This window comes from Suricata suricatta, chromosome 9, assembly GCF_006229205.1.
Source record: "Suricata suricatta isolate VVHF042 chromosome 9, meerkat_22Aug2017_6uvM2_HiC, whole genome shotgun sequence".
Lineage (NCBI taxonomy): Eukaryota > Metazoa > Chordata > Mammalia > Carnivora > Herpestidae > Suricata > Suricata suricatta.
Genome location: NC_043708.1, coordinates 35,552,213 through 35,577,207, shown reverse-complemented (window position 1 = coordinate 35,577,207; position 24,995 = coordinate 35,552,213). Strand labels below are relative to the sequence as shown.

General features: G+C 40.4%; 1 long non-coding RNA gene across 1 annotated transcript; it reads left to right on the top strand.

The window, feature by feature from the left end:
* The first annotated feature begins 323 nt into the window (after window positions 1–323).
* Window positions 324–24,081, top strand: LOC115301428. Its single transcript, XR_003913113.1, has 3 exons — window positions 324–379; window positions 23,704–23,893; window positions 23,994–24,081. It is a non-coding gene; the product is annotated as an uncharacterized LOC115301428 (long non-coding RNA).
* The last annotated feature ends 914 nt before the right edge of the window (window positions 24,082–24,995 follow it).

Sequence of the window (24,995 nt, the reverse complement as noted above, 5' to 3'; positions counted from 1 at the left end):
AAACGTATTTGCATAACAGGCCAACCTTTGTTTATGAAAATCTCTTCTCACCTTCCTATTAATCTTCCTCCCCTTTAACCCCAGACCGCCACCCCCCTCTTCACCTCAGGATGTCGTAATAAGCTTCCTGTCGCTTGACTGTCTTGGGAATTTCGTGTCTGTGTGAATTCCCCTGTTTGATTTTCTCCTGTTAACCGGTCGGTCTCATGTCAGTTTAATTCTTAGTCCAGCTGGAAGAAATCTGGATAGAGGAAAAGTTCTTCCTCTTTAATAACTGGGAATATTTGGCAAGATACTTTGACTTGTTGGACATGGCTGGTCCCAGACACAGCTGCACCTAAGAGATCCTTGGGGAAATCTGACAAAGGGCCGGCAGAAGGTAAGATTTCTTACCGTGTTGGTCTCCTGAGATCTCTATCTGTGGAGTCCTGTGGAGCGAGAGTAATGAGCGTCCTTTTTTCTTTCTTAATTTAGATTAGCAAGAGAAAATACCTGTGGAACTAGTTCTGCAGGCTTAGCAACTCTTGGGAAATTTGATGGATAGTGATCGATTTCCTCTCGGAGATAAGTCTTTTTGTTTCTCTTGGTCTATGTCTTTTATGTCATTTGTCATATAAACTTTGCTGTGGGTTCATGTGCACATGAGGTCAAGGCTGCTGCTAAGGGATAGTTTGGAAGCCCAAGCCACTGATAAGCACAGGTGGAGTACTTACTGGCTGTTAGAACACTCACCGCCTAACTCCAAGACTCCCATGTTAGGACAAGTTAGTCGTGGAATGGATTAGATTGACACTAGGTCACCTTCCCACCTCAAAATTTCCCGTGCAGTCAGGTGCACTGTAAAACAGCACACAATACCCAGCCCCACAGTACATCCCTCCCAGGTGCTGGTTTGGTTCCTGGAGATCCAAGGCTTACTTGGTTAGTTAGAGCTGCTAATGGGCATATTAAGAAAAACTGGATGAGATTTTCCCTTTCATTTGGTTCTGGGCCCTAGGAGCTTGTCTCTGTGACTAGTGATAATGATGAGGGAGTGCAAGGGCAAACTACAGGCTGGTGCCCTTTCCCCACCTCCACCCCAGAGGGGATCTGTGTGATACTCCTCAGACACTGCTGCTGCCCAAGAACAAAGGAAAGAGGTTTAAGGGCTTGCCAGGGTGATGTGGGAAACTGAGGCAAATGAAAAGTTGAATTCCCTTACTGGCTATGGCCCATTGAGAAGTCCTTGAAACCGGCAGAGTGACCTCCTTCTAGGAGCTCAGCTGCCTCAATGATGACACTTTGCTGGGGGCAAAAGGGAAGCTTAGCTTAACCTCATCCCAACCTGAGAAGCCTGTAAGTCTACTTCCTTTATCTCAACTGCCCCAAGATATATGCTGGCAATCATCCTCCAAGCTTAAGGCCTCCTGATATGCATCTGAAGGGTCTCCTGACTGAGGTTTCATTAAACAGTAGTAATTGGTATTTCCCTGGCAACAGCTAGCCCTTCAGGGTCCTGGAAACCTTGCTTCCAGAATTCCGTGGAGACTTACTCTATCCCCACACCCTGCCAACCTGCCAGTATGTAGTCATGACCCCAGTGCAGCTCTTCAGCCCACGGGTCCTGTCCTAGTGCTTAATAAAATCACCTTTCTGCACCAAAGAAGTCTTCAAGAATTCTTTCTTGGCCATTAGCTCCAGGCCACCCCACCATTACCCCAAAACTTCATCAATAGACTTTTAAAAGACAAGACATATGAAATTCTAGTAATAATAGTTGAGTTGATTTAAGACTAATGAGAAAACACTAACATCTTTAAAAAGGGAGGTAGGGGGGCACCTGTCTGGCTCAGTCAGTGGAGCATGTGACTCTTATCTCAGGGGTGTGAGTTGAGTCCCACTTTAGGGGTAGACATTACTTCAAAGCAAAATCTTTAAAAGACTAGTGAGAAAACAAGCTTTGTATTCTGACTATATCTGGACTTCAGAATTGCTATGAAACATCAAATTTATTTTGCATCTTTAGTAAATAGTCAAATATTTTTCTTATGATTATATCTGCCTTTAGTATTGATGGAGTTTTGGAGGGATGGGGGTCCGAAGATGATTAAAGCAATTAAAGCATGGGACAGGCCCTGTGGGCAGAAATAGCTACATTGGGGTTGTGAAGAGTGACTGGTTATATACTGTGGAGTTGGGGGAGATAAAGTCAAGAGGAAATTTCTTTTATTTTTTTAATCTTTATTTATTTTTGAGACAGAAAGAGACAGCACGAGCAGAGAAAGAGGGAGACACAGAATCAGAAGCAGGCTCCAGGCTCTGAGCTGTCAGCACAGAGCCTGACTTGGGACTTGAACCCACGAACCGTGAGATCATGACCGGAGCCGAGGTGGGACACAGGTGCCCCAAGAGGAAATTTCTTTCTTTCTTTTATTTTAAGTGTTTTTTATTTATTTTTGAGAGACAGAGACAGCACAAGCAGGGGAGGGTCGAAGAGAGAGGGAGATACAGAATCTGAAGCAGGCTCCAGGCTCTGAGCTAGCTGTTGGCACAGAGCCTGATGCGGGGCTCGAACCCACGAACTGTGAGATCATGACCTGAGCGGAAGTCTAGATGCTTAGCCAACTGAGCCACCCAGGTGCCCCCCAAGAGGAAATTTCTTAAAGGGATTTTCATATGCTAAAGAAGACTCACAGATTACTGGAGGCCTTATCATTAAGACAGTAAGGAGTTCCTAGAGATTAGGCTATAGATAAGATTGCCTTTTTCTTGTCATTTACTAAGATATTTGTAAACTGATGGAGACTCAGGTCCTGTGATCTCTATCAATTCAACCATTTGTTTTCCATCCTTTCCTTTATTCTTGGGCAGTCTGGAGTGCCTGAGGAGTATCACACATAGTATTCCATCTGCAGGGAGGTGATGGTGGGGGGTGGGGAACGGGATCGTTTCTTGTGCTTTGCCCTCAGCTCCCTTAATGTGTGAACAAAACTATCTGAAGAGTGGAATTGTTGCTTAGGAGAATTTATAATCTTACATTTTCAATACCTAGTTACCCAAAGGTAGAGCCCTGGTCCCTGTGATATTGAAACAACTCTCAGGACAGCTGGCATAAACGAGGGAGCAGTCTCTTTGTTATTGTGTGTTTAAGTACCATTCTATATTCAGTTATCAACTGGCAGGGAGTTGTACAATGGGACAATATTATGGAACCATGGATTTAGCAGTAGTAAAAAAAATCTGTATTATTTTCTTCTAGGTAGACCATTTTCTAGAAAGAGAAGAAATTCTGGGATGTTTCTTAGTCTGTAGACTACTTCAGGGGAAGAAAAGAGAAATTATAAAAACAAAAACAAAAGCAAACCCCACACCCTTGCATTTCACCTATTCTCCTTCCCTCTGTAAAGAAAACTCTGGGGAGAGGGAGAGACTGAAATGCCCCTTAGCTTACTTCTGTCTCATCGAGATCATTTTATGAAACTGGAAGCAAGTGAATGCTGATGGGATTGAAGGTCGGTAGTAGTGATGAGGGAGCAATAAGGCAAACTGAGGGCAAGGCAGGAGCACCCACCCCCACACACACCCTGCCCCCACGCCCCAGGTGGGATATGTGTGATATTCCTCAGTCACTCCGGCTGCCCAAGGACAAAGGAAAGGAAGGAAAACCAATGGTTAACTGACAGAGGTCACAGTCTAGTTTACAAATATCTTAGTAAATGACAAGAAAAAGGAAATCTTATCAATAGACTAATCTCCAGGAACTCCCCACTGTCTTAATGATAATTCTTTGCTAGAGGGAAAAACAACCTTAGCTTGACAACAGTGAGGCCTCCTATAGAGAGTCTTTTTTAGCATATGCAAATTCCTTTAAGAAACTTCCTCTTGGCTTTAGTTCCCCCAACTCTGTGGTATTTAACCCATCACTCTGTACAAGCCCAGGGCAACTCTTTCAGCCCCTGGGTCCTGTCCCCATGCTTTATAATACAGTCAGCTTTTTGCGCCAAAGACATGTTCAATTCTTTCTTGGCCATCTGCTCTGAACCCCCACCATCACTCCAAGGCCCCATCAGTAGGATAGAGGGAGATGATTTCTATGGGAGAAAGAAGAAGATCTAGTTGGCTTCAATTGTTAAGTCCATACTTAGAAAAGGCATATAAAGGGGCGCCTGGGTGGCTCAGTGGGTTAAGCTCCGACTTCGGCTCAGGTCAGATCTCACGTTCGTAGGTTCGAGCCCCGCATCAGGCTCTGTGCTGACAGCTCGCTCAGAGCCTGGAGCCTGCTTCAGATTCTGTGTCTCCTTCTCTCTCTGCCCCTCCCCCTCTCATGCTCTGTCTCTCTCTGTATCAAAAATAAATAAAAAACATTAAAAAAAGAATTAAAAAAAAAAAAAGAAAAGGCATGTAAAAGGCAGTCTATATTAAAGATCATAAAAAGGCATAGGTGTTTTATTCAGCTTGCACAATCAAAAAAAGTTTTTAAGTTATTTGACATTAAAATACGAGAATTTCAGGGGCACCTGGGTGGCTCAGTCAGTTGACTGTCCAGCTTCAGTTCAGGCCATGATCTCATGGTCATGGATTCGAGCCCTGCATGCAGCTTTGTGCTGACAGCTCAGAGCACAGAGCCTATTTCAGAGTTTTGTGTCTCTCTTTCTCTCTGCCTCTCCCCTGCTCACATCTCTCTCTCTCTCTCAAAGATGAATTAACATTAAAAAAATTTTTTAATAAATAAATTGAGAATTTCAAAACTTCAAATCCTAGCTTCTCGTATACATTGGGACACCTGGCCACACTAGGCCCTCATTCCTCCCTGGCAGACATTTGTTGGACAGTGTCTCTTCCCGTTCTCTGTGTCTCAGCTTTGATTGGCTCAGTCATGCATGCAGCTTGCATGACCCCTACAAGTAATCCTCTTTTCTCTCTTCTCTTCATTCTAGACTGGGTAAGGATTTGCACCAGTTAATACCTCCATGTTCTCTCCTTTTGTATTAAATCAGCCTCTGTGACACTCAAAAGTCCACTTGGTAAGCCATGCGTCGAATCAGTGAAACCCCGGCTCAGAGATACTAGCCAATACTCCCAGGATACGTCATTCCACAGTCTTGATGAAAGTTGGTGGTGCAGACTGGCTGGGACTGAGGACCCAGAGCGGGGCCCTGCAGGAACAGCCAAGACGGTGCCTTGGCTTCCAACAGGATCGAAATCAAACACAGCTGAAAGGAAGCAAGAGCAGTTTGTTGAGGACAGAGAGAATAGGTACAGATAGGAGCTTGGGAGACTAAGAAAGGATAGGAAAGGGAGTCTTGTTCTTTGCTTGGGGCCTGGGTGTTTTTATTGAGGACAATGGTTTGGTGCATGTGACTTTTTGGTAATCCAGGAATGAAGATGAGTATTTAGGTGTTCTCCATGACTCCTGTCCCCTTCAAGGATGTTCTAGCTGGACTAAGAATTGACATGAGACAGATAAACAGGACAAAATAAATTTTAATTTTGTACATATGGGGACTCCACACAGATGTGAAAATTCCAAAGTCAGGCAAAACGATGTGTATATGTTTCATTTTGAACTAAGGCGAGGAAGGTAAGGGTCTGGGACTTCAAAGAGAAGTAATGCAATTCACAGGAGGATGAAAAAGAATAAATATTTGGTAAACAAACATTTGCTGGGCCCCTCAGAAATAATGGGACACAGGGACTTGGGTCAAACAAGACTTGCAGAATCCCTCCCTGTCCACCATAGCTAGTTCATGGTACACTGCAGTCATCTATGGTAATAGGTCTCTTCCTAGAGCAGGTCCTCTAGCTAAAATGTTTTAGACAGTTGGGGAGATGAAGAACTTTCCTGAATCTGCTGGGTTTTGATTGCTTTTATTTTTATTCTTTTTTTAAATAATATTTATTTCTTGATTTTCTAATTTATTTTTAAGAGAGATTGAGAGAGCAAGCAGGGATGAAGGACAAAGGGATAGAGAGCGAATTGTAAGCAGTCTCCTCACCCAGCACGGATCGTAATGTGGGGTTCGATCCCACAACTCTGGGATCATGACCCAAGCCAAAGTCGAGAGTCAGACGCTCAGCTGACTGAGCCACCCAGGCACCCCTTGATTGCTTTCTAATTCAAAATAATCTTTATGCCAAAGTGGCCCATCTTGGGGGGGGGTGTCTTCCCTTTGCCCCTATACCAGTTACAACTTGTTTGATGCCTTGTACTTGTGCTGGACTATCAGCTTTTGCAAAGAATCAGTCAGTTTTTTATATAGTCATCCTCCAAAGTGGATAAACTAGAGAGTGGCTCAACAAATAGATGAAAATATGCAAAGAAAGCTTTTGCTCAATTGCTGCTAAAGTAAAGCTATAGTCATCAAACATAAGATTATTGTTCAGATTCTTAGCAACCAGGACAAAGAGAGAAGCAGCCATGAGACTTGGCATGTGGCCTGTCCACGTTCTATGATTAGCCCCGTCCCAGAAAGCAGAGTGGAAAAAACAAACAAGCACACAGACACTCCAGCTGAGAAAGTCAGGGACCCCCTTTGAGCTCCCTCTGGTGGCACACTAATCCTTAGTGACTATTAAATATTTTCAAGACTTTCTTGTAAATTAAAGAGGAAAAGAAAAGAAAGAAGAATAAAAAACTATTATAGATTCATTAATTGTGGCTTTCATTAAAAATAGTTTTTTATGGGGGCATCTGGATCGCTCAGTTGGTTAAGCGTCCGACTTCGGCTCAGGCTCATGGGTTCGAGCCCCGCATCAGGTTCTGTGCTGACAGCTCAGAGTCTGGAACTTGCTTTAGATTCTGTGTCTTCCTCTCTCTCTTCCCCTCCCCTGCGCACATGGTCTCTCTCTCTCTCTCTCTCTCTCTCTCTCTCTCTCTCTCTCTCTCTCAAAGATGAATAAACACTTTAAAAAATAGTTTTTTATAGGACATCTAGCTGGCTCACTCCATAGAGCATACAACTCTTGATCTTGGGGATGTGAGTTTGAGCCTCATTTTGGGTATAGAGATTACTTTAAAAAATAGTTTTTTAGTTGACTAGTCTTAAATATTCAAGTAGGTAAAAAATGAATTTTCCAGAAAACAGATACTAGAAACAGACCATGGATAAATGGAAACCTTGTATAAGACAGTGGTGGCCTGGTAGATGAAAAAAGAAATACAAATCAACTGGAAGATAAGCAAATTATATGATTAGATATTTCACAGTAGAGGGAGCATCCATGGCCAATAAACATGGAAATATTCTTTTTAATGTATCTCACAACGAACTACATTCTTTTTTTTAATGTTTATTTATTATTGAGAGAGAGAGAGAGAGACAGACTATGAGCAGGAAAGGGGCAGAGAGGGAGACACAGAATCTGAAGCAGGCTTCAGGCTCTGAGCTGTCAGCACAGAGCCTGACACAGGGTTCAAACTCATGAACTATGAGATCACGACCTGAGCCGAAGTCAGACGTTCAACCGACTGAGCCACTCAGGCACCCCAGAAAGTATTCATTTAATTCTATATTCTGTGAGAGTAAGAATGACCCCTTCTTTCTAATCTCTGTTTCACATCATATGAGACTAGCCTTCCTGTTATGGTATTTATAACAACCAGATCCCTGTTCCAAACCACATCAAGGCTTCCTGCTCACCATAGCATGAAGGATGATGGTTTGCGTAATAGTGGATTTTGCTCCTCCCTCGTCTGATCCCACTGACCTTTCTCAGCTTGTTTTCTGCCACAGCATTTACTGCAGGAACATGGCTCACCTCCTGGACCCAATACCAAAACACACTTTGGGTTTTCTGACTTCTTGAGCAAGGTCTTTGCTTCTGACATTCTTAACTACATGTGAGTTCTAAGTCTAAAACACCAACTAGCTACATACCAGCTATAGCTCTTTTGCATTTTGAAAATAGGCTATTTTTAATATTTCGTAAAGAGCAAGATTGTCATGTCTAAAGCAACAGACTTTCATTTTCATTGAAAAATGCAGACACCAATGTGTTTACCTGGGATTATCTGGGATTATCCTAAGAGAGAAGGCTTGAATTGCTACAATAGCATGATTTGGTAGGTGGGCTTAAGTTATTGAATCAGTAGCAGAAATAAAAATGCCAAGAACAGTAATGTCCTGAACATGAAAGGTTATCAGGTCCTAAATGTTCCCTTGTTATCTGAACAACTTGACTTACAGAAAATTTTACAACATGAAGATGACAAAAAACATTGGCTGACCACCTGCCAAAATGCAAGGCAACATATCAGATACCTGACAGAATCACAAAGATTAATATGACATGATCAGGGTCTCCAAGAAGCTTACAAAATAGGCGGGGGAGTCTCTACCAGTGTTTTTGATCAGATACTGGAGTAGCTTTTGTATATGGGCTAAAGACTAAACATTGTGTTCTCCTTTAACACACTGAAAAGAACACCTAGTTCTAAAAGAACACGCTTTCCCTTTACCATTAAGAGCCTTCAGAGTGCATGTAGTAAATTAGTAAGCATACCAAGGAGGAGGGAGTGTTCTGACCTATATGAGTGTATTGTTTTTCATTCAAATAGCTCTTAGTTCACTGGAGGCTTTACATGAATGTTTGTTACAAGATTTATTTTTCTTTTTTATTATTTGTTTATTTTTAACAATAACTTCAATATTTATTTTTCTCGATTCAGACGATAGCAGGTAACTAATGAGTTCCACGCCACAATTAAAGTAGAAATCTCCACCTTCCTGATAAACAGTAATGTCCAGACGTTAATAACTCTGAAACTTACAACAAATTAGAAAAGTGATTGCATAAACCTGTAGATAATGACAGACTTTTGTAAACGTGTCTGTTTGTAGATTAGAATAGTTACAGCTCTAAATGACTATGTAAGTCTTAGTTCAACGTACAGCTGCACACATGCCTCTGAACTAAGTATAAGTAACATTTGCTGAGAACAGTATACATTTCCCAGAAGTTCTCAAAATCTTTCTTTGTCCTTTAGCTTGGTTACTATTGTGAAAATATCATACAGTACAGACTAGCAATGCTGATGGCAAAATAATTAGTAATATTAATATTAATATTGGGGATCCTTGAATGAACTCAAGTAGAAATAAATCAGAGGAGAATTTTGTGGATAAATGATTCTACCTGCTATCAAGTGGCAGCACTTTGAAGGAGATCACTTAGAAATGAATAGGAGTTTCTTTTCTTTTTTAACGTTTATTTTTGAGAAAGAGACAGAGGGTGAGCTGGGGAGGGTCAGAGAGAGGGAGTCACAGAATTAGAAACAGGCTTCAGGCTCTGAACTGTCAGCACAGCGCGCGTTGCTGGGCTTGAACCCGCGAACCAATAGATCGTGACCTGGTCTGAAGTCAGCTGCTTAACTGACTGAGGCACATTTATTCTCTTTTTTTAATATCCATTTATTTTTGAGAGAGTGTACACACAAGCAGGGGAGGAGCAGAAACAGAGGGGGACAAAGGATCTGCAGCGGGCCCCATGCTGACAACAGAGATCCTGATGTGGGGCTTGGATTCTGGAACTGTGAGATCATGACCTGAGTCAAAGTCAGACACTTAACCAACTGAGCCACCCAGGTGCCCCAGGAATAGGAATTCCTATGCAAAATGTTATTTTTATACACACATGCCAATATTCTATAGTTGAACAAAAATATATTAATTATTGAATTTTAGAGACTATTAGAGATTATCTAGACTAGGATTTATAAACTTTTTAACAGTAGCATCCTTCCCTTCCACAAAATCATGTACAATAACCCAACATCTAAAACTAATAAAATAGAACTGTTCTGGAAGGGAGTGGAAAATTCTTCTTTATCTAACAAATGGAGAAAACAGGATGGTACATCATAAGGCTTTTGTTGAGAAGGATGACTCACAGCTGGAAGAGTTTGCACTTGTCTGCTTTGACAGAGCACTTTGTCAGAAGAGAGGACAGTTTTGCAATTCAGAATAAGAATCAGGAGAAACCGTATTTCCTATTACGTTCCCAGAAAGTTATTACTAACTGAGACATGTCTGGTTAATGTCTTCTCCCAACAGCAGTGACACAACCTCAAATTTGAAAGACTCAAAGAAAATAAAATTTTTAATTTTTCATATTACTGTGTTTGTAATGGTAGAGTAATTCACATTGAACCAGTGCTCCCAAAGAGAACAATTTTCAGCCTTGGATAAAGTATAATTAATATGTACTTGGAGGCACTGGAGTATGACCAAAGCTGCCGGAAACTAGAGAGAAGCTGACCCTTAAAAAAAGGAAAGTCATTGGAATGTGGGATATAATCTGCAATTTTATGGCTTTTTTCTTGAGAGCACTCCCCAGACCTGCAGAGTGGGACAGTTAGAACGCAAGCAAAAAGCTAGTCTCTGAGGCTGTCAGAATGACTGAAAGGTGAAGACCCTGGAAAGGAGATGACCACACAGGAGGACGAGTGAATTCTGCCTATAGATTCAGCTCAAATCTTTGACTTCTGTTTTGCACATTCACAGGGGAGACCACACGGCGCAGCTGAGAGAAGCAGGCTAAGAGGAGATCCAGGCAGAGATTGCCATTGCTATGGACCATAGAGGAGACAGAACTCAGAATTTGAGTCCAGCTAATTTATCTAATAGAACAACATTCACCAGTTTCCAGAGTACCACGTAGCATCCATATTTGGCAAAAGTATTAAAAAGTTGAAGGCATAACAAAAACATTTTCAGACAAAGACTGAGAGAATATATCACCAGCAGACTTGAAGGCGTATAATAAAGTGTGGAAATTTGGATCTTCACAAAAGGGTAAAGAGTGCCAGAAAATGTATATATAAATACTTTTTCCTCATTGTATGTGATTTTTTAATGTTTTTTATTTTTAATGTTTATTCATTTTTGAGCGAGAGAGAGAGAGACAAAGCATCAGCGTGGGATGGGCAGAGAGAGGGAGACCCAGAATCTGAAGCAGACTCCAGGCTTTGAGCTGTCAGCACAGAACCCGACACGGGGCTCAAACTCTCAGATGGCAAGATCATGACCTGAATCAAAGTCGAACGCTTAACCAACTGAGCTACCCAGGTGTTCCTTAAAGTTTATTTTTGAGAAAGAGAGAGAGTCAAAACATGAGGAGTAGAGGATCAGAGAGAGAATGAAACACAGAATCTGAAGCAGGCTCCAGTCTCTTTCACAAAGAGCCCGATGAGGGGCTCAAACTCATAAACCACAAGATCATGACCTGAGCCAAACCTGGTTGCTTAACCAACTGAGCCACCCAGGAGCCCAGTTTAAAAGCAATTTATTATCTAAATAAAAGACAATTAAAATGTAGAGTTTATAATATATGTAGAAGTAAAAAGTGTAACAATAATGAATAAAGACAGAAAAGAAGTGGAACCACACCTTTCTAAGGTCCTTACCTTATATGAGAAGGGGTATATTATTTGAAAGTAAATTGGGATAGATAAATAAACTTTAAAAAAAATAAAGAGAGAACACAAATTTATGAATATCAAGAATGATGAGGTGTTATCAGTATAGATCTTACAGACTTTGATAAGATAAGGGGATATACAGTTGTATATAAGGGGAGAGTATAAACAACTGTATCATTTGTAAAACTGAATAATTGAGGGGAAATTCCCTGCAAAACACAACTTACTATAACTAGTTCAATATGAGTGGTCCTGTATCTACTTAGGAAATTTAATTTGTCATTTAAAATTATCAAAGAAAACTTCAGACCCAATCATTTAACGAATGAAATCTACCAACATTAAGGAAGAAACAACACCAATCTTATGTGAGTGCTTACAGAATACATCCCAACTCTATTGTATAAGCCAGCATAACCCGAAAACCAGACCTTTTAAATACAGCACCAATAGGTGTCTGGGTGGTTCAGCTGGTTAAGTGTCCAAACCTTGGTTTTGGCTCAGATCATGATCTCGTGGCTTCTCGGGTTCAAGCCCTGCATTAGGCTCTGCACTGACAATGCAGAGCCTGCTTGGGAATCCCTCTCTCTCCCTCTCTTTCTCTGTCCCTCTCCAACTTGTGCTGTCTCTGTCTCTCTCAAAATAAATAAATAAACTTAAAAAAAAAAAAGATAGTACCAAAAACAAAAAGGGAAAAGAACAAAGAAGGAAAGGAAGGAAGGAAGGATTACAGACCAATGTTTTTCACTAACACAGAGGGGAAAAAAACCTTAACAAAATGTTAGCAAATCAAATTCAGCAGTATACAGAAAGGACAATCAGATATGATCAGGTAGTCCTTATCTCAAGGATCTAAGGTTGGACTGATATTTAAAAGTTACTCGATGTAACTCACCACATTAACAGAACAAATAAAAACCACATGATCATTCTAACAGAAAGGGAAGGCATTTGCCCCAACTATAATCTCAAAAATAATTGCACTGAGTAAAAGAAGCCAGATGTAAAATAGTACATTATGTGTGATTCATTTACATGTGGTTCTAGAACGAGTAAACCAGGGCGTGCCTGGGTGGCTCAGTCAGTTGATCATCCAACTTCAGCTCAGATCATGATCTCACGGTTTGTGGGTTCGAGCCCCGCATTGGGCTCTGTGCTGACCGCTAGCTCAGAGCCTGGAGCCTGCTTCAGATTCTATGTCTCTTTCTCCTTCTGCCCTTTTCCTGTTCACACTGTCTCTCAAAAATAAATAAATGCAAAAAAAAAAAAAATAGAATGACTAAACTAATGTATAGAGATTGTCCTTGGATGGTATTGGGATGTGGATTCACTGTGAAGGAGCAGAAGAGAAAGTTTTGGGATTATGGAAATGTTCTTGGGGTGGGTTAAAGTGGTTTATACGATTATCAAATAATACTCAAGATTCATGTATTTCACTGTATGTGAATTGTACCTTCAAACAAAAAATAGGTAAATAATGATCTTTGCTTACTGGGCTTGCTTTTCAGTCAGTATGGGTTAGCAATCCTAAAGGTGCATCTTTCGTAGTCTAGGCTTATGCAAATATTTTTAGGATAATAGAGCTGGTTTTCTCACTGTTGGAGTAGGAAATTATAAATATGGCAAGGGGGAGGGAGCATACATATGTACGTAAACATAAATATATATTCATATTTTTTCTAGTTTTCTCTGCCAAGAGGACACATTGTCTCCCAATGACACATCAAGTACAGTGATGCACCTGGCTGCAGATTTGGTCCCTTTATCTGCCTCTTGAGATAAGGAAAGAACAAACTGAGCCTAGCATATCTTGTGCCGGAAGTTAAAGAGGTGCTTACAAAATGATTCGAGCACATTGAAAGATACAAAGGATCCAACCTGAAGGTTTTCTCACTACCTAAATTTAGCCTTTTACACTTACAATTTGAGCATCAAAATAAATGATAGAACCAAAGTATAGTCCATTGAATAAAATACGATTCCATGAATCTATACTGACATGAATGAATGAACTAATTAATTAGTAAAGAAAAGGGAAGCTTTTATTTACAATGGAACGCTAACTAAAAATGTTTAAACCAGTAGGTGAAAATGTGACAGTATGTTTACATAGTATCCAAGTACTTTTCTACAAATTACTTACTATTTGGGGCACCTAGGTAGGTGGCTCAGTCGGTTGAGCATCTGACTTTGGCTCAGGTAATGATCTCATCAGGGTCTATGCTGACATCTTAGAGCCTGGAGCCTGCTTCAGCTTCTCTGTCTCCCTCTCTCTCTGCCTCTCCCCATTCGCACTGTTTCTCTTTCTCTCTCTCAAAAATAAACATTAAAAAAAATCTTTTTAAAACCAAATTACTTAATATTTACATAGAGAAAAATATTAACTTTACAGTGAGGTAATGTCTTGGCCACTACTTTCGCTTAGTAAAGTTAACATTAGCAATATTGGGATAATATTTAATTATGTCCCAATATCTAATATGAATTTAATTATGAAAAACAGCAGACATCCAGATTAAATGAAATCCTGTAAAATATCTGGTCTATACCCTCAACATTGAGGAACTAGTCTAGATTAAAAGAGACGAATGAGTTGTCACAACTCAATACAATATGGGATTCTAGGTTGGACTGTGGACAAGGAAAAAGAAATAGCTATGAAGCACATTAATTTGGACAATATGGATTTCAGATTAGGTAATAGTATAATACCAATATCAAACTTTCTGATTTAGCTCATTTTACTGGTTATTTAAGAGAATGTTCTTGTTCTTAGAAAATACACAAAAAAGGTATTTAGGGGTAAGGGCAAAGTTGCCCTCTCACCTGGTAACAACTTAATTTTAAATGGTTCAGAAAGGATATACATACATATATGTGTATGCACGTGTATGCACAAACAAATTAAATATATGTCAGAGAGAGAATGACAGGTGGTGCAAAATTTAAATAATTTGCAAGTCTGGGGCACCTGGGTGGCTCAGTCGGTTGAGTGCCCTACTTTTGCTCAGGTCATGATCTCACGGTTTGTTAGTTCGAGCCCCACGGTTTGTTAGTTGAGCTGTCAGCACAGAGCCTGACATGGGGCTAGAGCCCACGGACTATGACATCATGACCTGAGCCGAAGTCGGAGGCTTAACTGACTGAACCACCCAGGGGCCTCCAAATAGGAAGCTTTAGTAAAGCTTTTTATAAATCATTATCAACAGTACACAGTACACTTTGTTTAAAGTTTATTTTGAGAGAGAGAGAAAGAGAAAGAGAGAGAGAGAGAGAATCCTAAGCAGGCTCTGTGCTGTCAGTGCAGAGCCCAATGCAGGGCTCCGTCCCAGGAATCACAAGATCATGACTTGAGCAGAGATCAAGAGTTGGACGTTTAACTGACTGAGCCACCCACATGCCCCTACACACACTATTTAAAGAGTCAGGGGGCGCCTGAGTGGCTCAGTCGGTTGAGCGTCCAACTTCAGCTCGGGTCATGATCTCACGGTTCGTGGGTTCGAGCCCCGCGTCCAGCTCTGTGCTGCCAGCTCAGAGCCTGGAGCCTGTCTTTAGATTCAGTGTCTCCCTCTCTCTCTGACCCTCCTTGCTAATGCTTTCTCTCTCTCTCAAAAATAAAATAAAACTTAAAAAAAAAAAGATTTAAAGAGTCAGGTGATTCAACCTGTTTTGTTAAGAAAAATAGCAATACCCCGACCTCCGTCTACCCATCCCGCACTTTTCAGAGGCATCCACTTTCATCTCTTACAGCTAATTATTTGGATATTTACTGCCATGTCTCTAATAGCATGCTTAAATATTATTTCTCCGTTTTTCAGCTTTATAAACTATTTATTGGTTTCTTACTATGGAAGATGGGAACCCAACTCTTTGTTCTCCCTTCACCCACCAGACAGGCATTCACCGTTCCCTTCCCTTCCTTCCATCCTCCCCGGGGTGATTTCGTCACCTCGAGGACAGTACCAACTTGTACTGCAGCCACTCCCTACGGAGGCTTTGGTTTTGGTTTCTTAGTGACACCTTTTCCCTCCATGGCCCAGCCTGCCAAGCTTGTGTCTGTGTAGTGTCTACACACATGGGTGGGTGGAGCTTTTCTTCTCCCTGTTTTTGTTTTTGTTTTTTCTTCCATTTTGAAGGCAGAACAGCTTGTCCTTCTGCCAGTTTTATGCAGAGAGCTCATTTACAGCTCTACCCTGTGCATAGGCTCCGTCCACAGTAATGGTCTTAAGCCCTGTTTCCTCAAGGGCTGTTAGATCTTGGCCCCTTCCCCTTATATTCAGCTCTGATCCTCGAAGGCCATTTGCCTTCAACTCATGATCACACTTCTAATTTGCAGCTTCTCTTCATTTATTGGCATGAGAGGATTTCTGGGTGTTATTTGGAGAGAGAAGAGCCAGGAAAATTATCTTTAGTTGGTAAATAGTGAGTTTGAAAATTAAAAAAATAACCTATCTCATTTCATTGGTATGTACATACCATTTGTATGTACTTATTGTACTCTTTAAGGTTTAATTTCAAATAGCTAATGGTCAGGGCACCTGAGTGCCTTAGTCAATTAGGCGTCCAACTTCTGCTCAGGTCATGATCTCATGGTTCAAGCCCCGCATGGGGTTCTGTGCTGACAGCTCAGAGTCTGGAGCCTATTTCAGATTCTGTGTCTCCCTCTCTCTCTGCCCTCCATTGTTCATACTCTGTCTCTCTCTGTCTCAAAAATAAATAGACATTAAAAAAACAAATAGTGGGTCACCTGGGTGGCTCAGTCAGTTAAGCGTCTGGCTTCTGCTCAGGTCATGATCTCACAGTTCATGGGTTCGAGCCCCACGTCGGGTTCTGTGCTGACTGCTAGCTCAGAGCCTGAAGCCTGCTTCAGATTCTGTGTCTCCCTCTCTCTCTGACCCTCCCCTGCTCGTGCTATCTCTGTCTCTCAAAAATAAATTAAAAAAAATTTTTTTTTTAAATCACTAATGGTCTACTGATTTGTAGGATTGATCTAAGTTTGCACAGACGTTGTTGTTGTTATTGTTCTTAAACTTATTATTTGCTTACTGGTTTCACAGAACCACAAAACTTCCAGGTTGCAAGGGTGGGAATTCTGGTGAGACATGGCTTAGTGGACAGGCTAGGGCTGTAGCATCCTGAGTCACATGCCAGCTTTACCAATCACTGTTATCTGATGTTGGATAATTTACTTCATCTCTCGAGTCATCACTTTCTCTGTTAGCAAAGCAGTTACAATAATACTTGTCTAATATAGCTGCTCAGAGGATCATAAATGGTCATAACAGCTAATAGTACTTGAGTATGTACTGAGCACTCACTGTGTACTCCTGTTGCATTATCTCTTTTAATGGATGTGAAATTTTATTATTTATTTATTTATTTATTTTTAATTTTTATTTTTGAGGGAGAGAGAGAGAGACTGTGGGAGCAGGGGAGGGGCAGAGAGAGAGAGAGGGAGACACTGAAATGGAAGTGTGCTCCAGGCTTCGAGCTGTCAGCACAGAGCCTAACACAGGGCTCGAACCCATAAACCACGAGATCATGACCCGAGTTGGACGCTTAACTGAATGAGCCACCCAGGTGCCCCAGTGTATGTGAAATTTTTAGTCTTGTGCCTGACACCCAGCAGATGTTCCATGAATGTAGCTATTAGTCTCATGTAAGTTATGTCATCCTAGCGAGCCTTTGATCCACATCTGACTCCCTTCACCCTACTTCACCCCAATCATTAGTCAATAAGCCTCTGCCTGAGCACAGAGCAGGTCAGGATTCCAGCTTCAGAGTCAGACTCCATGGGTTCACATGGTCTACTTTCTAGCTGTCTGGCCTTGGGCAAATAAATTGAGTTCCTTATCTGTGAAACGAAGATAATAGTAGTTTCTTCTAGAGTAATTTTGAAGAGAAATTAATTCATGTAAAGCACTTAGAGTAGTACCTGGTACATTATAAACCCTCAGTAAGTTATTGCCATTATTTTTGTTATTACTAGAAATTTATTATCTCCTTGAATAACTTATTTTATTTCCAGAGTGTTCTAATGTTAAAAACTCAGTTTGAACTGACATCTGCCTCTCTGTTATGTCTACCAATTGGTCCTATTTTTGCCATCTGGAGTAGCACAGAGAAAATCAGATTCTCCTTTCTCAAGATGGGACTTTAAACATCTTTTTTTTTTCCTCCTCCAGAATAAATACCTCACTCTCTTCAAGTATTTTTCAGAGACATGGATTTGAATCCTATCACCATTCTAATGACCTCCTAAGAGCATAGACTCTGAGAATCCTACAATGGGAATACCACCTTTGGGGCATTGTCTGAAGAGTTTGGGGTGCTGTCACACTTCCTTCTTAAGAATCATGCCTATTTGGTTAAGCTATTATAAATTTAGGCTTTCTGTTATATATAATCAAACTCATTTATAATTGGTGCAATGTTCATATGTGTTAAATTTTAGCTTTCTTATTTTGCCTCATTATTTTAGCCTTCTGATCTGTTTGGATCCCTGGACTGCCAGCCAGTATATCACCATTCCTTCTAATTGTGTGTCACTTTCTTTCTTTTTTTTTAAATTTATTATTTTTTATTTTTTTAATGTTTTATTTATTTTTGATACTGACAGAGACAGAGCATGAGAGAGGGAGGGGCAGAGAGAGAAGGAGACACAGAACTGGAAGTAGGCTCCAGGCTCTGAGCTAGTGTCAGCACAGAGCCCGACACGGGGCTCGAACCCACAAACATGAGATCTGACCTGAGCTGAAGTCAGAGGCTTAACCGACTGAGCCACCCAGGCGCCCCATCTTTTTTTTTTTAATTTATATTTATTTATTTTTGAGAGACACTGAGAGAGAACCTAAGCAGGGGAGGGGCAGAAAGGGAGGGGAACAGAGAATCCCAAGCAGGCCCTGCGCTGTCAGCATAGACCCAGGTGCAGGACTTGAACTCATGAGTTGTGAGATCATGACCTGAGCTGAAACCAAGAGTGGACACTTAACCAACTGAGCCACTTAGGTGCCCCTGATTGCATGCCATTTTCAAGTTTGATGGATAAACTGCCCATATCATTCACCTCAAGAAAAAATATCTTGAGGGCACCTGGCTGGCTCAGCCCATAGAGCACACAATTCTTGATTTCAGGGTCATGAGTTCAAGCCCCACATTGGGCATGGAGCCTACCTAAAAAACAAACAAAAAAAACCAGAGAGAGAATATCTTCGATATTTATCATCAAGATATATCAGTTCAATTAGCACTCTTAGGTAATGTCACTATTAATTACTTACTATTTCCTGCCTGTATAAATTTTATTCAAAATTACTTCTCAAGTGGGGGTTTTGAGGAGATTCAAATAGTCTCATCTGAAATAAACCAATTCAAACAAAAGTAAATGTTTGCCTTATTAGATGAAAATTAAGCACATCAGTAATTAATATTATTAATATTTTTTATAATGACTGTTCTGGTGACATGAAAGTTAATGAACATTGAAAATAAAAAATTATAATCTATTCTAGATGCTAGGGAAAGGATTAGTAACAATAAATACACTGATAGCCACAAATTTCATTTGAACTCCTAGTTTAAAACTCTTCTCCATGTTTTAAAAATCTTTATTTATTTTTGAGAGAGAGAGAGAGAGACAGTGCAAGCAGGGGAGGAACAGAGAGAGAAAGGGAGACATGGAATTGGAAGCAGGCTCTAGGCTCTAAGCTGTCAGCAGAGCTGACAGGGCTGCAGGGCTCCAACTCACAGACCTCGAGATCATGACCTGAGCTGAAGTTGGACGTTTAACTGACTGAGCCACCCAGGCACCCAACTCTTCCCCATTTTTTACTCAAACTATGAAAAGGGAAAGCGTACTCACCCTGGCTTTTTTTTTCTTTATACATAATATGAAGGAATTAATCAACAAATAAATAAGATTAAGGCAGAAAGAAGTGAGACAGAGATACCATGGATCTAATTATATGCAACTCAGTGGATGACTTCTGAATAATTGAGCATTTCTTGCATAACTTTACCCAGAACAAGTCCCTAGCAGTTGGAGTTCATTACTTTGGAGCTTTATAAGCTAAAGATAGAATGTGTATAGGCTTAAGGGTCGGATTCCTGACCCCATGTAAAAATTCACAGAAAATACATTGGGAAATCAAGAAAAACTCTTGGGGAAGATCACTGAGAGAGCTCTGATTCATCCAATGGTGCCTCCCTGATATTTATCATAGACCTTTCTGTTAGAGTGCTCTGAAATGCAAATATGAACATGTCTCTTCATACTTTAAAATAATTGTGTTCCATCAGCCCCCTTTTCCATTGATTTAGCATGATATACGAAGCCTTTCACAACCTGGCTGTATTTATTGGAATTGGTCAGTATAAACCTGAAGTAAATTATGATAAAGATACATGTCAAAATTCCTAGAGGAACCATGACAACTCAAAACTAGCTTAAAAATGAACAAAGGAATTAAAATGGTATGCCAAGGAATATTTGTTTAATGCAAATAAACCAATAAAGTTGGAACAGAGGAACAAAAATGACCTGAGACCTAAAGAAAACAAGTAGAAAAATGGCAGGCATGAATCTAACCACAAAACTAATTATGTTAAATGTAAATGGATTAAGCAGTCCAATTAAAAGGCAGAGATATAAGTAAATAGGCTTCAACTATATGCTGTGTATAAGAGACACACTTTAATAGATATAAATAGATATGAACAGGTTGAAACTAAAATGATGCAAAAAGTAAGCAAAAGAGAGATGGAATGGCTAAAATATCAGACAAAATAGTTTTAAGACCAAATTGCTCCTATAAGAGAAAAGGGACATTATAATGATAACACAAACAGTCCATTAGGAAGATAAACAATTTAAAAAAATATATAGGGGCACCTGGGTGGCTCAGTCGGTTAAGCCTCCAACTTCAGCTCAAGTCAGATCTCACGTTCATGGGTTCGAGCCCCCCGTCAGGCTCTGTGCTGACGGCTAGCTCAGAGCCTGGAGCCTGCTTCCAGTTCTGTGTCTCTTTCTCTCTCTGACCCTCCCCCTCTATGCTCTGTCTCTCTCTGTATCAAAAATAAATAAAACATTAAAAATATATATATGTGTGTGTGTGTATATGTATCAATTGTATTTCTACCTATTAACAATGAACGATCTGAAAATGAATAGTGCCTTTTACTATGATTTCAAAAATAATAAAAATACTTAGGAAAAACTAACAAAAGAAATGCAAGTGTTATACACTGAAAACTATAAAACTTTGCAGAGAGAAATTAAATAAGGTCTAAATAAATCTAAATAGATGGAGAAGCATTCCACATTGACTCTTGCAAGTCATTAAAAAGAGGCCAAACAACTCAATTAAAAACTGAATGGTGGAGAATGTGGGTGGTTCAGTTGGTTAAGCCTCCCACTTTGGCCCAGGTCATGATCTTCAGGTTCACAAGTTCGAGCCCTGCCAGTGCAGATCCCACTTATGATCCTCAGCCTCCCTCTCCCTCTCTCTCTATTCTTCCCCTATTCCTGCATGTTCCCTCTCTCTCTATTCTTCCCCTATTCCTGCATGTTCCCTCTCTCTCTCAAAACAAACATTTTAAAAAAATGAATAGGGGGCGTGTGGGTGGCGCAGTCAGTTAAGCATCTGACTTGATTTTGGCTCAGGTCACGATCTCACAGTGCACAGGTTTGAGCCCTCGGTCACGCTCTGCACTTATAGCATGGAGCCTGCTTGGGATTCTCTCTCTCTGTTCCTCTCTGCCCCTCCTCCACTTGTATTTGTTCCCTTTCAAAATAAATAAATAAGAGGCGCCTGGGTAGTTCAGTCAGTTGAGCATCCAACTTTGGCTCAGGTCATGATCTCACAACTCATGAGTTAGAGCCCCACATCAGGCTCTCTGCTGTCAGCGCAGAACCTGCTTCAGATCCTCTGTCCCCTGTCTCTGCCCCTGTCCCACTCGAAGTCTCTTAAAAATATATAAATATAAATAAATAAACAAACATTTAAAAAAAACATATAGATGAATAGATATTTCATTAAAGGAGATCTATAAATGGCTGCTACATTCATGAAAAGGTGTTCAACATCATGAGACATTAGGGAAATGTAAGTTGAAACCACAATGAGATGTTACTACACATTAACTAGAAGGTCTATGAAAAAGACAGCCCATACCAACTGTTAGTGAGGATGTGGAGAAAGGGGAATCCATACATTGCTGGTGGACTGTTAAATGGTGCAGCCACTTTGGAAGACAATTTGGCAGTTACTTAAAAAGTTAAACAGATTTACCATATGATCCAATAATCACACTCCTAGATAACACCAGGAGAATGGAAGGCATCTGTCCACGCACAGACTCAGGTGGCTGTTCAGAGCAGCATTATTCAGAATAGCCAAAAAGTGGAAGCAACTCAAACATGCATCAGGTGCTGAATGGGTAAGTACTATTCCATAGGATGGAATACTATGTAGCATTTAAAAGGAACTAGCTATTAATATATACTTCAGCATGGACGAACCTCCAGACATCACGCTATGATGAAGAAACCAAACCAGAGACTATACACTGTATGATTCCATTTATATGAAATGTTTAGAAAAGGCAAATTTACAAAGACAAAAAGCAGATCCGTGGTGGTTTAGGGCTAAGGATGGCAGTGGGGATTAACTATAAATGAACCCAAGGGAAATTTGTAGGGTGACAGAAATGTCTAAAACTGAATCGTGGTGATTGTTGCATAGTTAGGTATAGTTACTAAAAAATATTGAATTGTACTGTTAAAATGGGTGAATTTTATGTTCTGTAAATTATGCCTCAATAAAGTGTTTAAAAATAAAGAAATTCAGTAGCTTGTCACTTTTTAACATATTAATAGAAACAATTCTTTGAGAGGATACTGAGACTGTTCAGTGCCAATTACTATTGTCAGCACTGCACTCCATGCTCACAGCAACCTATTACTTCATAGACAGAAACAGATATTATAACGCCGTTTGCAAATGAGGACACTGACGCCCAGAGAAAGTAAGTAACTTGCTCAAGGCGGTGCAGCAGATAAGTAGGTGAGCCAGGGTTCACACCTAAGCCGTTGGTTCTATAACCATGCTGTCACCTCTCTGCTAATATAACTAAAAATTTGTGGTATTTTTAAAGGTCTAATGAGGCAGCATCATGGCAAACTTCTCCTGAAGTTGAAAAATATACAAGATACCAAATTTGATGGTACACAGCAGGGGAGAAAGTGCATCATTTTTCCATTTTCGGATAGTTGGTATGGGCGGTCTTTCTTTCCTGGTTTATGGCAGGAGGCAGTGTATATCCTGAAGAGAATGGGCTTCAGAATTGAAATTACTGAGGTTTGCTCTCTGACTCTGCCACTACATCACGTAACTTGTGTGGAGCCTCATTTTTCTAATCTATAAAGTGGACTTAATAATGCCTACACTCCAGCATTGTGTGTGTATTTAACAGGGTGTGACTAAATGTATACAAATCCTTAGCATCATGCCTTGCCTCGGTAGACACTGAACAAGTAGGAGCTCTCTTTAGTCATTAGGCTCAAGTGTCCTTTTATACGTTAGAACTGATCTTGTCTTCTAGGGAAGGACAGGGCAGTTCTGTAAGAATTCTTAGCCAGGCTAAACCTGAAAGAGAACGAAGAACAATTTAGAACTTGTGGCTTTTCTTAGTTGGTTCCTTAGTTATATTTGATTTCACTTAGTATATTAAAGAATGAAGAACCTTCTCTTCCATACGGACCCAGCTTACCTAGAAATTTTACTTTAACTGCTCCCATGCTGGACCCTAACCAGACTCCAGCCCTGGCATCTAAGAGATATTATTTCACTGTTATCTTCTAAGTACCTTTAAAGGTACGTAACAATCAGAGCCTCCCCGGAAGTGTGGTTATTGTCAGAACACCTCATCAGAGTTCTGATGGAGGGAAGAAAGGTGGCTGGGGACAGATCTAATTTCCAGGCTGAGTTCTGTGGGGCCCAAGGCCCTGGTCACACAAATCACTGAGGGCTATTTTAGTATAAGCGTGAGAAGCTTCCTCTAGCAGTGGCCACCGACCTGTATTTATACATATTAAGAAAGCATGTATTAAGGGACATATTTTTAAATGATAGAAACAGAAAATGTTTATCTATCTACTTGGTAAATTACTGAAGCATTTTGTCCACTAGATGTCGCTATTGCACCTGAAAAATGAACTCCGTCTTGCGCTTTTATAACAGGAAATGGAATATGAAAGTTAAATTTTTGATCTTGAAACAGCATTTTCCTTCCTTTTTCTCTGACAGAAGAGGAAGATACCACCAATGACACAAACTAATCTTATCTCAAGATAATTTCCTTCAAAGAGAAATCAGGAAGGAATTTGTTATGCAGAATTTAGGATTCGGCCAGCAGACCCTTAGGATTCGGCCAGCAGATCTGGAAGCATCCAAAGCCTGCTGAGGAATGACAGTTTTGAAACACCCAGTATTGAAAGTAACTTCAAAATTTCTTGTTGGCGTCTTCATTCTGGGGGAAGAGTTTCTTTTGATTTGTCCTTTGACTCTTCATGACCTATGACCTGTTTCCAATCCAGGACCCGGTTCTTCTGAGGAAAAAGGGAGTTGGAACACCACTCCGATATTCTTTCCCTGTTTCACATCTCAGCCCCTTCTGTGATCCAAGTCCTCAAAACGTAAAGTATAATCATATTTCAATTTTTAAATTCTACACTAAACATTTCTTTATTCAAGGAATTAAAAGATAAGTCAGAATTTTTCTTTGTTTTCCTGTCCCCATTGGGTTTATTAATGAAATGGAAACTACCAGCATATTGTTTTTGATCCCTTGAATATGTCCTTATCCCTGAAGTTAAATTGAAATAGAACAGATGGAAACACAGTAGGATATGTCACACACGCTACACAGAGAAGAATCAAAAGGCTATCAGTGCTTCCCGAAACAAGCAGGAGAAAGAAAGGGGGGGTTGGTGAGTGGGGACGGGAGAGAATTGTGACTATTCTTGGTATGTGCTAAGTACCACATGGCTCACTAAAGGGTTTTGAGAAGAAAGTTAAGCCCTGGAAAAGGAGCCACTCTCTCTATAAATTATATTTTAATAATCTTTTAGTGTAAGAACTCCTATACTTCCTATTAGAAGATTTCAGTGTAAATGAAGACAAATGGGAAGGCAACTTTATTATTTTTTTAAATTTTTAATGTTTATTTTGAGAGAGAGAGAGTGCCGGCAAGGCGGGGGAGGTTGGTGGGCAGAGTGAGAGAGGGAGGCACAGAATCTGAAGCAGGCCGCGGGCTCTGTGCTGACAGCTCAGCTCGAACCCACAAGCCGTGAGATCATGACCGGAGCTGGAGCCGGACTCTCTGATTGAGCCACTCAGGTGCCCCTATTACTTTTTTATTTTAAGTTTTTATTTTAATTCCGGTTAGTTAACATACAGTGTAGTATTAGTTTCAGGTGTACAGTGTAGTGATTCAACACTTCCATACATCCTCCAGTTCCCATCAGGACAAGTGCACACCTTAATCCCCTTCCTGGATTTAACCATCTTCCATATCCCTGCCCCATAACCTCCCCTTT